This window comes from Platalea leucorodia (assembly GCF_965183815.1).
Source record: "Platalea leucorodia genome assembly, chromosome: W".
Lineage (NCBI taxonomy): Eukaryota > Metazoa > Chordata > Aves > Pelecaniformes > Threskiornithidae > Platalea > Platalea leucorodia.
Genome location: NC_138859.1, coordinates 31472477 through 31487936, shown reverse-complemented (window position 1 = coordinate 31487936; position 15460 = coordinate 31472477). Strand labels below are relative to the sequence as shown.

The following is a 15460-nucleotide window of genomic DNA, read 5'->3' as shown; positions in this document are numbered from 1 at the left end:
CTGGTAGTGATGGATGTCTGTTCAGACAACCTAATGGCCTATGGTAACTACAGAAGAGCCTTTATATCAATATTCTGCAGCTGAGACTCATCAGGATGGACTGTCAAACTGCTCTACACCACATCTAGGACCATTTTATGCAAATAATAGCTGTGATACCATTGCTATACTTTATGGTGTCAAGCAGGACTATAAAAGATCATTTCCATGGGTCAAGAGGAAGTTGATCTTTGTAGCTTGATATATCAGAGGTCGTTTCCCTCTGTCAGCTGTTGCTACCTTCAACAGTACTAAACCCACTGCAGAATGACTTCATGTATTGGGTTTGTGTGCAAGGTTTTGGTAGCGGGGGGAGCTACAGGGGTGGCTTCTGTGAGAAGCTGCTAGAAGCTTCCCCCATGTCCGATAGAGCCAATGCCAGCCGGCTCCAAGATGGACCTGCCACTGGCCAAGGCTGAGCCCATCAGCGATGGTGGTAGCACCTCTGGGATAACATATTTAAGAAAGGGGAAAAAAAAACCTGCGCAGCTGCAGCCGGAGAGAGGGGTGAGAATATGTGAGAGAGACAACCCTGCAGACACCAAGGTCAATGAAGAAGCAGGGGGAGGAGGTGCTCCAGGCACCAAAGCAGAGATTCCCCTGCAGCCCATGGTGAAGACCATGGTGAGGCAGGCTGTCCCCCTGCAGCCCATGGAGGTTAATGATGGAGCAGATATCCACCTGCAGCCCCTGGAGGACCCCACTCCAGAGCAGGTGGATGCCCAAAGGAGGCTGTGACCCCGTGGGAAGCCTGCGCTGGAGCAGGCTCCTGCCAGGACCTGTGGACCCGTGGAGACAGAGGAGCCCAGGCTGGAGCAGGTTTGCTGGCAGGACTTGTGACCCCACAGGGGACCCATGCTGGAGCAGTCTGTTCCTGAAGGACTGCACCCCGTGGGAGGGACCCATGCTGGAGCAGGGCAAGAGTGTGAGGAGTCCTCCCCCTGAGGAGGAAGGAGCGGCAGAGACAACGTGTGATGAACTGACTGCAACCCCCATTTCCCGTCCCCCTGCATGGCTGGGGGAAAAGGAGGTAGAGAAATCTGGAGCAAAGTTGAGCCCGGGAAGAAGGGAGGGATGGGGGGAAGATGTTTTAAGATTTTGGTTTTATTTCTCATTATCCTACTCTGATTTGATTCGTAATAAGCTAAGCTAATTTCTCCAAGTCGAGTCTGTTTTGCCCGTGACGGTAACTGGTGAACGATCTCTTCCTGTCCTTATCTCGACCCATGAGCCTTTCATTATATTTTCTCTCCCCTGTCCAGCTGAGGAGGGGAGTGATAGAGCAGCTTTGGTGGGCACCTGGCATCCAGCCAGGATCAACCCACCACACCTCAGCTCTTAAGGAATCTCAGCCATAGATGGAAGGTCTGCTGGAATATCCTCAGTGGCATTTCAAGTGTGGTGGGAGTATTCTGAAGAGAGCATCTTCATGGTGGGCTTCAAAAGGAAACAGCTGGCTTACCCCCAGGGAATGAGAGATTGCTATTTGCTCTATGCCTGCTCCTTTTCCTTGATTCAACTTTTCCTGCAATCTTTCACTAGTTAATTTATGTACCTGTTTGAGATACTGCAAGCCTGCCAAATAGAAAACATTTCATTTCTCACTGAAAGCACAGCCCGTATGCCAAGAGGACCTTGAATTTTTATGTTCAGGGAGCTGAGCCTTCCAGACTCAAGGGAAATAGTTTGCCTCTGTTGCTCAGAGGTCACTCAGGGGACACCTGTCCAATGCGGAGACTGTCAGATTAGGTAGCAGGTTATGAGATAACATGCTGTGAATCTGCTTTGGTGGAATTTCTCCAGGGATGGTTGTATTTTGCACAAAACTTCCAGCCACATGTGTTCTTAGTCAAAAATGTTCACGTTCTTTCCATTTGTGGAGTGCCATTTGCACTTTGATGGACTTCCTATGTAACTGTAAACTAAGATGTTGACTTCTGATAAGAAATTGTGTGCTTTCTAATGCAAGAGAATCTGACAGCAGTCTCATTAAACAGATATATCAACTAACTGTGGAAAGACTGAAGCAGGAACTGGAAGCATAATATATATGTAGTATCTGCCCATGATGGAGCTCTGCCACCATTCAGAGAAGACTCAGCCTTTCGAACGCCTTGGTAGCAACTCCAGTGCTACCTATCTACCAGTTCATCCATCTATATGTTGCATTGTACACTTCAGTGCATTGGGAGTATACGTGTTTTCTCAGTATTACTGTACAATAGAAATAGTCTTTTCTCCCATTTCTATGTACTCTAGCAGGTCAATTTGTAGTTTCCTCACTCCCCTATTTAAAAAATTTGTTCCTGGTAATTTAGTCATCTTGGCATGGCAGCAAGTTTCTGCATGTCAGCTGCTCTGGACTGGCCATTTTATCTCTTTGCTTCATTCGTAGTGACAGAGACATAAGCTACCTCATATATGCTGTCTTGTATTTACTGTGGGTTAGTGTGGGGTAAAAGCATGCAAGCTGTGATCTCAAAGCTAATGAGACTGAGCAGTCAGTGTCTAAGCCTTTAGACAACTGCTCTCTTAATAAATGGCATATATACTTTTCTGAAATGTGGAGAGGTCAAGTACCATGGTTCTGATTTGATTCTTCTAGAGGATTTTCTTAATTTTCTGCTACCGAGACTATTTAACACATAATCATGGGGCTGCCTGTTGTTCTGTCTTGCACTAGCATTTTGCCAGTTAACGTAAAGCTATGTACCAGTCAGATTTTGGTGTGTTAGTCTTTTTCCAGTCTTTGTTCTGAAGAACAGCATCATTACAAAACAAGAGAGTCCTTCTAAAAAGCTTTTATTTCTTTTTACATGAAACAACTTCTTTGACAAGATGAAGTGAGTCAGCCTGTCTTTAATGGGATTGCATTGAAATGTCTGCTTACATGCAACTCTTGTCATTCCTTGGCATTACTTCAGGGGCAGATTAGAGGTCAATCAGCCAGAGGCACCGGGGCGCCCACAGCTAGCCTCAGGATACTCCCTACAAATGTAAGATCAAAAGGGCAGGCACATGAAAATTACTGTTTACTTTTTATGAATTATTTCCCAGAGATGGGATCATTAGCAGAATCTAAATGCCAGCTGGCTCTTAGTGCAAGGACACTCCTGACAGAATGTGCTCGCTTGGGCACACCTTTCCGCTCTTTTAAAGTCAAAAGATTCTCTGGTTTTGCTTTTGTGGGATTTCTGTATTATTTAAATAACTTTCCTGTTTTTTTTCCCCAAAACACTGTCCCTACTTCTGAACATGCTTTTAATTCTTAGATGTGTCGTGGTTTTACCCCAGCCAGCAACTAAGCACCACGCAGCCGCTCGCTCACTCCCCACCAGTGGGATGGGGGAGAGAATCAGAAGGGTAAAAGGGAGAAAACTCGTGGGTTGAGATAAGAACAGTTTAATAATTGAAGTAAAATAAATTAGAACAGTTAAATAGGCAAAGCAAAAACCGTGCACGCAAACAAAGCAAAACAAGGAATTCATTCACTGCTTCCCATCGGCAGGCAGGTGTTCAGCCATCCCCAGGAAAGCAGGGCTCCATCACACATAACGGTTACTTGGGAAGACAAACGCCATCATACCCAATGTCCCCCCCTTCCTTCTTCTTCCCCCAGCTTATATACTGAGCATGACGTCATATGGTATGGAATAGCCCTTGGGCCAGTCTGGGTCAGCTGTCCTGGCTGTGCCCCCTCCCAGCTTCTTGTGCCCCCGGCAGAGCAGGGGAGGCTGAAAAGTCCTTGACCAGTGTGAGCGCCACTTAGCACCTATTTAGCAACAGCTTAGCACTACTTAGCAAGAACCAAAGCATCAGTGTATCATCGACATTGTTCTCATCCTAAACCCAAAACACAGCCCCATACCGGCTACCAAGACGAAAATTAACTCTATCCCAGCTGAAACCAGGACAAGATGTCATCCATTTTTTTTTCTTTACTTGTGCAGCAAAGGTATTTCAAAGCCTATGTCCATACCCCAGGGACTCTACAGGAGACACCTTCTGAAGGAAGTAAAACTTTCTGGTAATCTTTCTGAGTGAACAGTGGCTGTTACTTAAAATTAATCACTGGCCAATGGGTACCACAGTTATTGCTACTGTAAATACAGGGAAAAGGTGATATTTGCTGTCATGGTGAGGTACATGTTGGCAAATGCTGATTCGGTGTCTACTCCTGTGGTAATCTTCACACATCAAACTCTACATGTTCTTATTCACATAAATATCTGGCTTCTGTTTGATCACAGTAATCAGGGCTATTTAGAAGGGTCACGGTATATTTGCCCTTTTGTCTTGTGTCTGGAGATATGAAAGCATGACTTTGAGCAACTGTTGATAGAATTCTGAAGAGACTGGCAGTAACTGGGAACATGTGTAGCCCCTGATATGCTAAACTTGTGATTCCAAGTAGAAAACTGTTTGCTTTTTAAAATAACTTCGAAAAAGTTACCTTGAAGGACCAAATACATGGTGGATATTACTCTTTAATGAAAACCAATCTGAACTTCCCTCTTATCATCCAACATGTTACTACCCTTAATGTGAAATAATCAAATGCTGCCCAGCGTAGGAATGAAACTAAATCTGGCTGGTAACCAAAATAAAATCCCTTACGGCTATTTTTGTATGTTCTTAAAATGTGTGCTGTGAGATTAGGCAATTGTCTTTTTTTCCATTCTCTGCTATTTTTCTTAAAAAGTTTTCTAAAAAAAAAAAAAAGCTCTTTTGCAGCCCCCTCCTATGATAAGGTTGTGGGGCAGAAAATCCAATGTTATGTTCTTTTATCTAAATCCTTATCCTTCCTAATCTGGCTAGACATTTTGGATAGGTGTGTTTTTACTTATTTGGCATGATGTTTTCTCAACATCATTGTTTTTTTGGCATTCATCTTGACAGCAGTAGCTAGAGAACTTCTTGCTAGTGTTTAAAAGGATAAACTGAACATCTCCCTTTCCATGTTTTCCTCTTGCTGTTGGATAGAGCTCAGGAAACTTTTTAATCTTTGCAAAGCAGTGAGAGTGCAAAGGAAATGTGTGTGCGGATGAGTGGGGTCACTGGGTCCCCCAAGATAGGAGTCTGCAAGTGACCATCTGCGGGAGTGGGTCTGGGGTTTATTATAGCAGCATTCAGAAAGTTGAGGCACAGATACTATAAAAATAAGTCAGATGGTGCTAGGCACAGTTTAGACTTGTACTGAGCTGCACCCAATCTCAAAAGTTTTCCACCACATGTCTTGGACTTCTTAGGCTAGATCAGCACTAGATAGGGAGTCTGTATGCCTCCCTTCAGTCATGAAGCCGTGCTCACAGGTTCATGAGATGTTGGAGGGCAACTGATTCGGAGCCAGGATGTGGCATGCTTGCTGTGTGTTTCTTGCAGACTTTACACTGAGGCAGAATCAGATATCTAATCGTGCTGTTCATCTCAGGTACCTTTGCTGTTGATATCTTCTTGTTCTTCCTGTAGTCATTGTGGAAAACAATGGTTTTAAGACGTCATTTATTGAATTTGTGCTTCGGAGGCTGTTACATTCCCTCTCTTTTTTTTATAATGTGCCACAAAGGTCCTTAAACCTCTCCCCTGAAGTGGTACATCTTGAAGCTGATACCGGAATCCAGATAGGTTTCTAGAGCACTGGTCTCCCCAGTGCCGTTAGGATAGAAGAATAGTGGAGGCCCCTTCACCCAATTGCAAGGGAGTGCAAGGTACACCTGTCAGCTGATAGCTGTTAAATTAACATTTCCATTTCCCTTTGTGTAGCCTTATCTTTACAGACAGGGTGTATATGTGCTGGGAGGGGGCTATTTTTGACTATACTGTAGGAGAGCCTGAAGGTAATGAGTTGTGTATAGTAAATCTTGCTTATTCCATAATTTCTACTACATTTCAAATTAAGGGCCTAAATTAGGGTTAGTGTCAGACTTGCTCTTTTGCTATGTCCTAATTTTGTTTTAAAAGCACATAGCTAAGGACTTTAATATGTTTTAGATTCAGTGCTTGTAAGTTATACTAAAATCCCTAATGGAGACAAAATAACTTATTAAAACCTTGCAAATGTTTTTGACTGCTGCACTGTATTATTTTCTACTCTAGTGGTAGCATACAGCCTCTGCTGCTGATGGACAGGGGAACACAAACCTCCAGGGCCCATTAGACTTAACTTGTTTACTGCATTGATATCTATATGTTAAATGACAAGAGAGTTCAGGTTACTGAATAATTTAAAATTCAGCTCTAATTGGTGTCATATGACCTGGAAAAGGCCATGGATGATGCCAGGAGCATGCTGTGAAATTCTTATAAATAATTCATAAATTAGATCATTCATTTGCCTGGATGTCTTGTTAAATGCAGAAGTTTGTAAGTAATAACTGATGATATAACACCTGTAAGTATTTAGTTCATATGCTGGAAGGTAATTTACCTTGATGATCTTCTAGCAAAACCTGCCAGAGTATGAGAGTTAATTGCACTAGGGAGAATATACTACGTTTATTTGGGATGGGCTTTGGCAAGGTGTACCGTGCAGATGTTGCATTACGCATTCTCTATCAGCTAGACAACTCTTCTGTGTATGCCCATGTTAAAAATGCAGCTCATCACTCTTCTGCCCTTATTTCACATGAACTCCAAATGCACTGGGAAATGGTAGTGACCTGCTCTGCTCACAAATAGTATAGATTTTGAAATATTTATCTAGGTCTTGAACTACTGATTCTTCAGTAAAATAAAGGGCAGAAGTAAAAAATTGAAGTCAGAAGATTGTGATTTTTCATTTTTATGATGTTGATAGCACATTGTATGTTAATAGTTAGACCTGATGCTGTCAAGATAGTATAGTGGCATTTTTCTGTAGTGCAAACAGGAACGATATAGTTTTGTTTTGGAAAGCAAACATGTTTGCTTAATTTTAGTGGTCAGGTATTGCATTGCCATATGTAGGTACTGTTTGGGCTTAATGGGCATTCTGCTCACAGTGACTTTCAAGACTCAACATACAGGCACGTCGCTTTAGTTTTCTTGGAGCACTGTATTATTAATGACTGTCTTATCGGCCAGAGTGAAACCAGTTTGCTGATCTGAAATGGAAGCATTTGTTAGAGATTATCTACAATATTTGTGTAGCTGGAGAAGGGTGGCATGTTTATGAATGCAAAATATACACTTAAAGCTGAGTTCCAGCAAATGCTCACATGCCACTTTGAATGCAGGTTTATTGTGTACCTGGCATCCCAGCTCAAACCCTCTTAACAAAGAGGAGAAAAAAAATTGAAGGCAACACAAACATAGGTGTTCCTCTGCTATCAGCTATCAGCTATCGATTCACTTTTTTGTGATGTGATCCTTTTTTTTTTTTTTTTTTTTGCTACACCTGTTCAGTATGTTGAGTTCAGTAGATGATTTTTACAGGAGAAATACAGGCTTGTGACTGTTATTCACATAGTTTCTTTGATTTGAGACCACTTGTTTTATTCAGTGTAATATGGCAATCATAGCTATACATAATTACTACAGAAAATGGTGCTTTATTTCTTGCTTGAAAAATGGTCAGCTTACCTTCCGAGTTATCTACTGTATTTATCTTAGGTACTGACAGAGACAGTTGCTGAACTATTATGTGGTCACTTTGTAATGACTGATATTAGGTTACTTATAGTAGAGATTTTAATAAAGGATTATATGATTTAAAGGAAAAAAATTATAGACTTCAGTAGATCCTACTAATTTACTTTAAAATCTTTACCTTTTTACATTCTCCTTGATAAATTCTTACAGATTCTTGGAAAGAATAGCTCCTTAATCACTAGTAATGCACTTCAAATAGTCCTATCATTTGAAATAATTGTTCTTAAAATGGCATTTCTATTGCCCCGATATCCTACCTGAGCTTATTTATAATATATTCTCCTCATTCTACTGACAAGAGCAAGTGCTTATACTGTTGATAGACCTGCAAACCCAAAGCCAAGCTTTATTCAGATGAGACCCATACATCAACAATGCACGGTGGTAACTGAGTTTCAGGTTTAGAATCTATACCTTAGTGAGTGCATCAGCTAGGTCACTAATATGTGCCCTTGGTACTCTTTAAGGTGTCCCTGTGTATGGTAGCCTCTCATTTGTCCATTTAGAAATTTTTGCTTCATCTTTAAATATCTTTAAATCTCTGTATTTCTCCTCTGGTTGCTGTTGTTGTTCGTTGTTCTTGGCTTCCTCCAGGGTCCATGCTCAGGTCAGCATAATGGACTAGTTCTGAACCTGCATGTTCCTCCCTCTATTTCTACCCCACCAAAAGAAACCCCAGAGCTGAAAACTCAGGTTAGAGAAATGTTCTCAAGATACAATGGAGAACAATTTTAGTTCATTGTCTCTTTTTCTGTATTCAAATATAGTTCAGCTACAAACTACAAACCCAGGTGCTATGGGTTAAACTCTGACCCTGTTAACATCTATAGGAATTTTGCTGTTCACTGTAACAGCGCTGTATTTTGCTAGGACCCTAGCTTTTGTCCTCAGAGTGCAAGACTTCTCGAGGTAATGATTTTGGGCTATTTTTTAAACATGTTTTGTACATGCAGAGCTACCAGTGAAATCTGTCAGGACCTTCCCTGTGTCGAGATTGTAAGATCTGATCTGTTACTAGTTCATCCCTTGCAGTACAAAGCCCTGTGTGCTGGTGTCAGTCTGTAAATGTGTCTCCTCTGCCAGTGCTGTGAATTAACACTGCAGAGCACACAAGTTGCATTTAAGAATTTGCAGAGATCATAATGCTGTGTGCATAAAACTGGTGCGCTGTTTGTTTGTAGGAAGTTTTAAGGACTGGATGTTTGTTTAAGCTCTGCTCTGAATTCCTGAGCAAAAATTACTGGGATTGCAGTAAAGTTTTCGTAGAGCTCCCCACGTCTTCCTCTTTAAACCTTTCTAAAGATTATTTGAACTATTTTTTAATATCTCCTTGTTTCCATGCAAGAGTTTCACATCTGATCAAGTCTTATTAACTCCATATGTTGCAAGGAACAGTCTGAGTTTGTTTGTTTAAGCCTCAGTTAAAGTAAGTTGTATCTTTAAATACTGTACAACAAGCCTAGAAGAGCTCCACAGAGGGGAAAGCACAGCTGTTCCATCATGGTCTGTCATGGTTTCCTTGTGTCCCATAGGCAATATCTTTCTTAAATTCATCTTGTAAAATTACCCAATTCCTTATGCTTGTGTGTCTTTAGACTCACAGTAGTAGGTGGGTCTTCAGAATTTTTTCAGTTTTCACAGTTCTAGTGTTTTGGGGCTTGCTGACTGTCTTCCACTCTATGTGGACAATACCTATCTATTTTAAGCATTGCCAGAGTGCAAATAATACTTTTATTTCCATCAGTGGATACCAAATTTCCCTGCTAAACCACTTTCACTGCAGTGGTTTTGTTATCTTTAACAAAGCTGGCTTCTGTAATTAAAAAAATCAGATCTTTGTGAAAGGTCCCAAAGGCTGGAGGAGTTTAAAATCAGTATGTTATTGAAATTAATGCACAGGTCTAGCAAAAGAAATATGAATGCCTGATTCACTGCTGTTCTGATGTGCATAAAAACTCAAATGCTTAACTGCCTAGATGAACCATGGTGCAAAGATACTCCAGGATGTAAGTAGGATTTTGATGTCTGTTACATAATGTCCATGAGTATAACAAAACCACTTGCACTGGCTTGACAAATGAGAATTACAGTTGCTTGCTTTCTTCAGAGTTTTATCAGAGTATAATCACTTGCCCAGCTTAATTGAAAAATCACTTACATTTATAGCTGAATTTAAACATGTTTTATATTTAAATGACCGCTTTTAATGTTCAACCATTTTTTACAGAAAGTAGTTGGTTTTTATCTGTGTTTCTGTAAAGATATTTCAAAAACTCTCATCAAATTTCCAGTGGTAAGTAATATCCCATTCAGTGCAAGGTGAAATGTTTTACATCAAATCTCCTTCTGTGTAATGGCCAATCAAAGAGTATTTATAGTGGCTGAATGGATTTTTTGGCTCGGTATTCAAAATTAAACATTTTCAAACATTAACATTTAGTGGGTTTTGCCACTCTTCAAGTTGATTTTATGTAACCTTAGATGCTCACAACTACTTGATACTCTGAAGCGACTCATTTTATGCTGAGGATCCTGCAGACAGTAGTTTTACATTTATTACACTTGTGTAGATGGAATGAAATGTGGATTTGATAGCAGATTTGTGTCTGTCTTCTGATAAACGTTTCCTCGGGTTTGGCTGTATGTCCATCAGCATGATGCAGCAAGTCTATTTCTGAGAGAACACATTTACCAAGTGAAATTAACGAGCAAAGATAAATATTGGTAATTCAAAGGAAATTGTTTCTCTTATTGCAGGTATCTGGTAAGAAGAGCTCATGCCAACAACCATCTTTGGAGCTAGATGGTTCCTACTTGGGTATCGGGGGACCTCAAACTTTTTATAAGAACAGTAGAGTATCAAATGCTGGAAGCCCAGCCCATGTTGCATTGTCTCAGCCTTGCAGGAATAATCACAATTACAGGACTGAAATCCATTACAACCATCAGGATTGTCTGAAGAAATATCCAGTAGAAAATGGCTTGCACAGAAAGTGTAACAATATGATTTTCCCAGACAAGCAGAGGAGCCCTCACCGTGTAAAACCAGCTCAGGAGATGGACCAGAAAGCAAATGAATTTCAGAGCACATGCTCTCAGCAAGTGAGTCACGGTTGTGCCTGCAGGCACGTAGGGAGTTCAGGGAGCAGTTGCAAGAGAGCCACCTTGTCAGCCAAGTACCTAGAAGACACTCTGGGCCAGTTCACAAAACCTGTGATTATTCTAGGTGCTCTCGAGTTTCTGGGCTGAATGACAGCGTGGACTCAGGACCTAAAGAAACAGAGCAGGCTAAAAGGTTGTATGAAGAAAGAAGGCAGAAGCTGCTTCTGCAAAAAATGGAGCTGGAAATTGAAAAGCAACGACTCCAACATTTGTTGGATAAGCAAGAAGCAAAACTGCTCCTAAAACAACAGCAACTACACCAATCCCATATGGATTATAACAGGTGATTTTGAGACTTATAGTTTAAAAAAAAATCTAAAATTTCTAATGAAGACATGGGCAATAGTTGAAGTGGGAGAATGGAACTGATAAGATAGGCAATACCTGTGGCACAAATTCTCTCTAACAGTGATTTAGAGGAGAGGAGACTTTTTAGTATATTAGCATATACTGTTGGGAAACAGCATGACAGCTGTGGAAAACAGCAGAGAAAAACAGTATGTGGTAGAAAGAAAGGCACAAGAAAAGCAGTGCTAAAAGACTAGGTAGGAAAAGAGGAGCAGTAGAAGAAAATGAGAGGTTGATCTTAGTGCGGGCACTTCAAGGAATACAGATATTTGGTAAGAGAGCAGTGTGAGCATGGATGACAGATGTGGCATTCCCCCTTCTTTCCTTGGAGAGGTCAGTTTTGAAGTATTGCACCTTCATAGGTAGGGACCGGAAGATGTGTGTTTTACAGAAAAAATGGAGATCATTTAATATATATATATATGGAATATATATATATTTTTCCATATATATGTATGGAAAAGGAAAGGAGTCCTGTGTAACAAGGACATTTTCTTTCCAGTGATGTTTGTGGAAGGGAGAATGCCAAGACTGAGGCAGAAGACATGCTTAAAAACTAGGAGAAGGGAAAGGCAATAACCATAGAAATATGGAATGTAGCTTGAAAGGCTTGTGAACTTGTTGCAGAAGGTGAGATAACACCTTCCTGACAATATAAATGGGGACTCTGGAAAAGAGGGAGAAACTGGTTTATTGGTATCATGTTACTAGAGCAGAGAGGAACAGTGAAAGGGAGTGGGTTAAAGCAAGTTGAATTAGCCAGTGTAACTCAGTTGAGTACTAACACTTCAGAATTAGGAAGGGAAAGCAATGGGGAAAAATCTAGCAGTCTTTTAGAAGAAGCAATAGGAGGGTTTCACAAGGATGCTTATTTCGATACTGTTTTAATATGGCAACTGCTGACAGCATCCTATGAGAGTCTGCGTTACATGACCCACTTCCTACATTCATGTATTATAACCACCATGGAGGAATATATCACTTTCTCTTCTTAATCCCAGCCCCCTGGTTACTTTTCAAACTCTAAAAGAGAATACTGTAATTTAGGTGGTCTTTTGTTTGTTGTCTTGGATTGTGGCTTACATTGAAAATAATCTGTTTATGTGGCTTTAAAAATGCCTGTCTTAAAGGCAATCACAATTGTGTGTGTTGAAAATGACTGAGGTCACAAACAAAGGATTATGACTTCAGGTGAGAATTAAGTAACAACAGATGGATTCTTAATCATCAAATACCTTAATTCTATGCATATATCCCTCTAATGAAAAACAAGTAGAATATGAAGGACATACAGACTGAGTTTTTTGGTGGTTTTTTTTGTTTCTAATGGATATTTTTCAGCATTTGAGGCATCTTAAGCCCAGAAAAGAATGGACCTTAAATATATCTATAATGATGTGCTTGTTAATGCCATTATGCCTATTTTAGCCTTTTTTTTTTTCTGAAAAAAAACTTCATGGTTTACAGAGCTCTAGTTACCTAAAAGAATTATATGAAAGAAAATATATCAATCTGAGGACCCAGTATTTTTGTGATCTCTTTCCAGAGGTGCAGGTGAAAGCACATTTGCCATATTCTCTCTAAAAGAAAAGCAACTAGAATATAGCATGCTTGCTCTTAAAAACTATTCAGTCTCTTTAGAATTAAATGATTGATATTTACAGGTAAATCTCTTAGGCATCACAGTTCTGTTTCAGTTCTAGGTGTATAATTCACTTTTGCACTTGATAACAGGGTAATTTTATATACTACAAACAATAAAAATTTGTTTAGCTAAGCTCAAATACCCTTTGCTTCATTGTCAGGAGGTTCTAACCTAGTTCATCTCTTAACATTGTGGCAGTTTAAAAAAACAATGCAACAAAAATCCATTTCCAGATAGTGTGGGTTTTTTTGTCTGTCCTTCTGCATGGGTGGAGTGCTGGTTAAGGTCCATTCTGAGCTGCTGAAAGTATTGTCATTGAATGACAAGTAAAAGGTCTGACTATTTGCAATTATTGGCTTCTGTTCTTTTAGCGAAAGTTTGAATTGATCCTTTTTTTGGCTATGCTGCATCATAACTGCATTTTAATATCCCACATTTCCATATTTAGCCTCAAGCAATCATAGTACTTTCAGTTTGTAGTTTCTCTCTATGTGAAATAGTTGCTTGGCTATCAAAAATGGTGTGTGTGCAGGGAAAGGGGCAGTTCGTGACTCCTCCTGATGCCAACCACATCAGAGTAGACAAATATGGGTAAATCCTGGAAACAGGAATTTAATGCAAATAAAAAGGGAGAAGTACCTCTATTGTTGACTTTTCTATCATCATTGGAGAGAAAGAAAAAGGTGGGGTAATCTGTTAAAAATGGAGCATCATCTGTGGGCCCATAGTTTCAGGAAACACGACCATCTCAAACGAATTCTACATTTTATGCAGTTTACACACAATGACTTCGAGCTCTGGTGCTGCTGGAGCTGTAATCTGAGCCCAATAGGGATGTTTGTTATTAGATACTGTGACCATTTTCTTAAGGGAGCAGGTCCTTGGAAATCAGTAAATGAAATTTTTCTAATCTTTTTCCCAATGGAAACCCTTGGAAGCAAAGGCACTGGACATAAGTCAGCCTTCCAATACAAAAGTATCTGAAAGTGTGAAAACAGTTGTGAAAGCTTCTGCATTTAACGTGATTAAGTGCCCTGTCTGTAGACACACAGCTCACCTTTTTGTGGTGAGTTCCTGGTGTAATGATTTGACCAGCTGCAAAACCAGCTAACTCTGCTTTTTCAGGTTTAGAGGCCATGTACCAGGTTCAGAAGATGTGCCCATTGATGAAGCACCTGAAAAACTTGCTCTGATGATGAACGGCAACAACATGGGGCTAAGGTAATTTCTCTCTTCACTTTAGAAGTGAATACTTAGAGTACTTCACAGTGTCGGTATATCTTCTTGACAGTGTGCTGTTGGCCACCAAGTGTATTTGTTCATGTGTTTGTTTCACATTAAGAGTTTTTTTCTGAAGGAAAGGTAAAATTCATTGGCTGTTGTGTTTTATGAGTCAAATCAATACTTATGCTGATCTGTTATTACTCAAGGTTTAGGGGTTGACTTCCTGTAGAGGTCTCAGGTTTTGTGTGTCATCTCTTAAGGACACTAACCTAGCCCAGTGCAAGATGGAGTTTTCACAAAATCTTAGCTTTTGTTCTTTGTTCTTGTTATTTTTTCAATTAAGATCAGAACATTTCTTTAGTCTTGATTTGGACCTGATGTAAAAAATACATATGTAAAAAATACAGATAGAAACAATCTTTTACAATTGGTGACAGTTACTTCTTTTTTAAACAATGTTGTGTTGCACCTCTGCTTCAGTGTGATCAGAGCAAACTACCACTGAAATAACTGGAAGTAGAGTTAAGCCAATATTTAGCTCTTTATCTCAATTTTACATGCTATTTAAAACTTGAATCAATACATTATTGCGTTTTCTTTCTGTCCCACCCTGTCGCATTTCCTGTTACCACTGGAAGAAGATTCAGGCTTATCATAAAGTAACAGCTTCTTATTCTATGCTTTATCTGTTCTTTTGACCAAAGTATCCCGTTTGGTAGACAAGAAGAGCAGATGTCCTTTGAATGGCCCCTTCTTTAGTGACAAGAGTAGACTTTAAAATAATAAGCTTTTCTCTCCATTATGAGAATACCGGAAGAACTGTTAATTTATTTATAAACTAAGGGTCCAATACTTTTTTTTTTTAACCTCAAGTGATACTGATTTTATTTTATTTTTTTGAGATCCCTCTTCACTGAAAAGGGATAAGACTTCTTTCTCCAGAACAACAGGAGTTATTTTCCTTGGAACACTTCATTGCTTAACCAGGTGTTTGGCTGCTGTGAGTTACTGGCATATCCTCATTGTATTCTGATGCTTTTTTGTTTCATTTTCTCACAGACTGAAGTGATCAAAGTCTGATCACTGTAACAAAAGAGAGAGAGAGTCATGATATGTTTAAGATGCAGTAGCATTAAGCCCCTTGGAGGAAAAATGTCACCTAGAACATCTGTAGGGCATCTTGGCAACAGTTTATCAAAAACCTGCAAAAATCTACATAGCCTAGCAGGGAAAATGAGGAAAACCTGTGCTGTTAACAAAATGAGAGTTCCAGATTTCAAAAGGTTCCCCACCCTCTCTTCATTCCCCTGGTTTAATTTACTATAATTTTTTAAAGTTAATATGTGTTTGTGCAGTCTCAAGTTGCCATGGCAGCTGGTTCCAAAGTTTGGCAGCAAAACACTTGGAATTTTT

The 15460-nt window shown here is 39.9% G+C and overlaps 1 pseudogene across 1 annotated transcript in view; it reads left to right on the top strand.

Moving 5' to 3' along the window:
• Positions 1-15460, top strand: part of LOC309601675 (protein hinderin-like) — a 158145-nt pseudogene that overhangs the window by 93361 nt on the left and 49324 nt on the right. Inside the window, exons 7-8 of the transcript XR_014230903.1 lie at positions 10426-11113; positions 13949-14044. The product of XR_014230903.1 is annotated as a protein hinderin-like (transcript). The remainder of the gene's footprint in view (positions 1-10425; positions 11114-13948; positions 14045-15460) is intronic.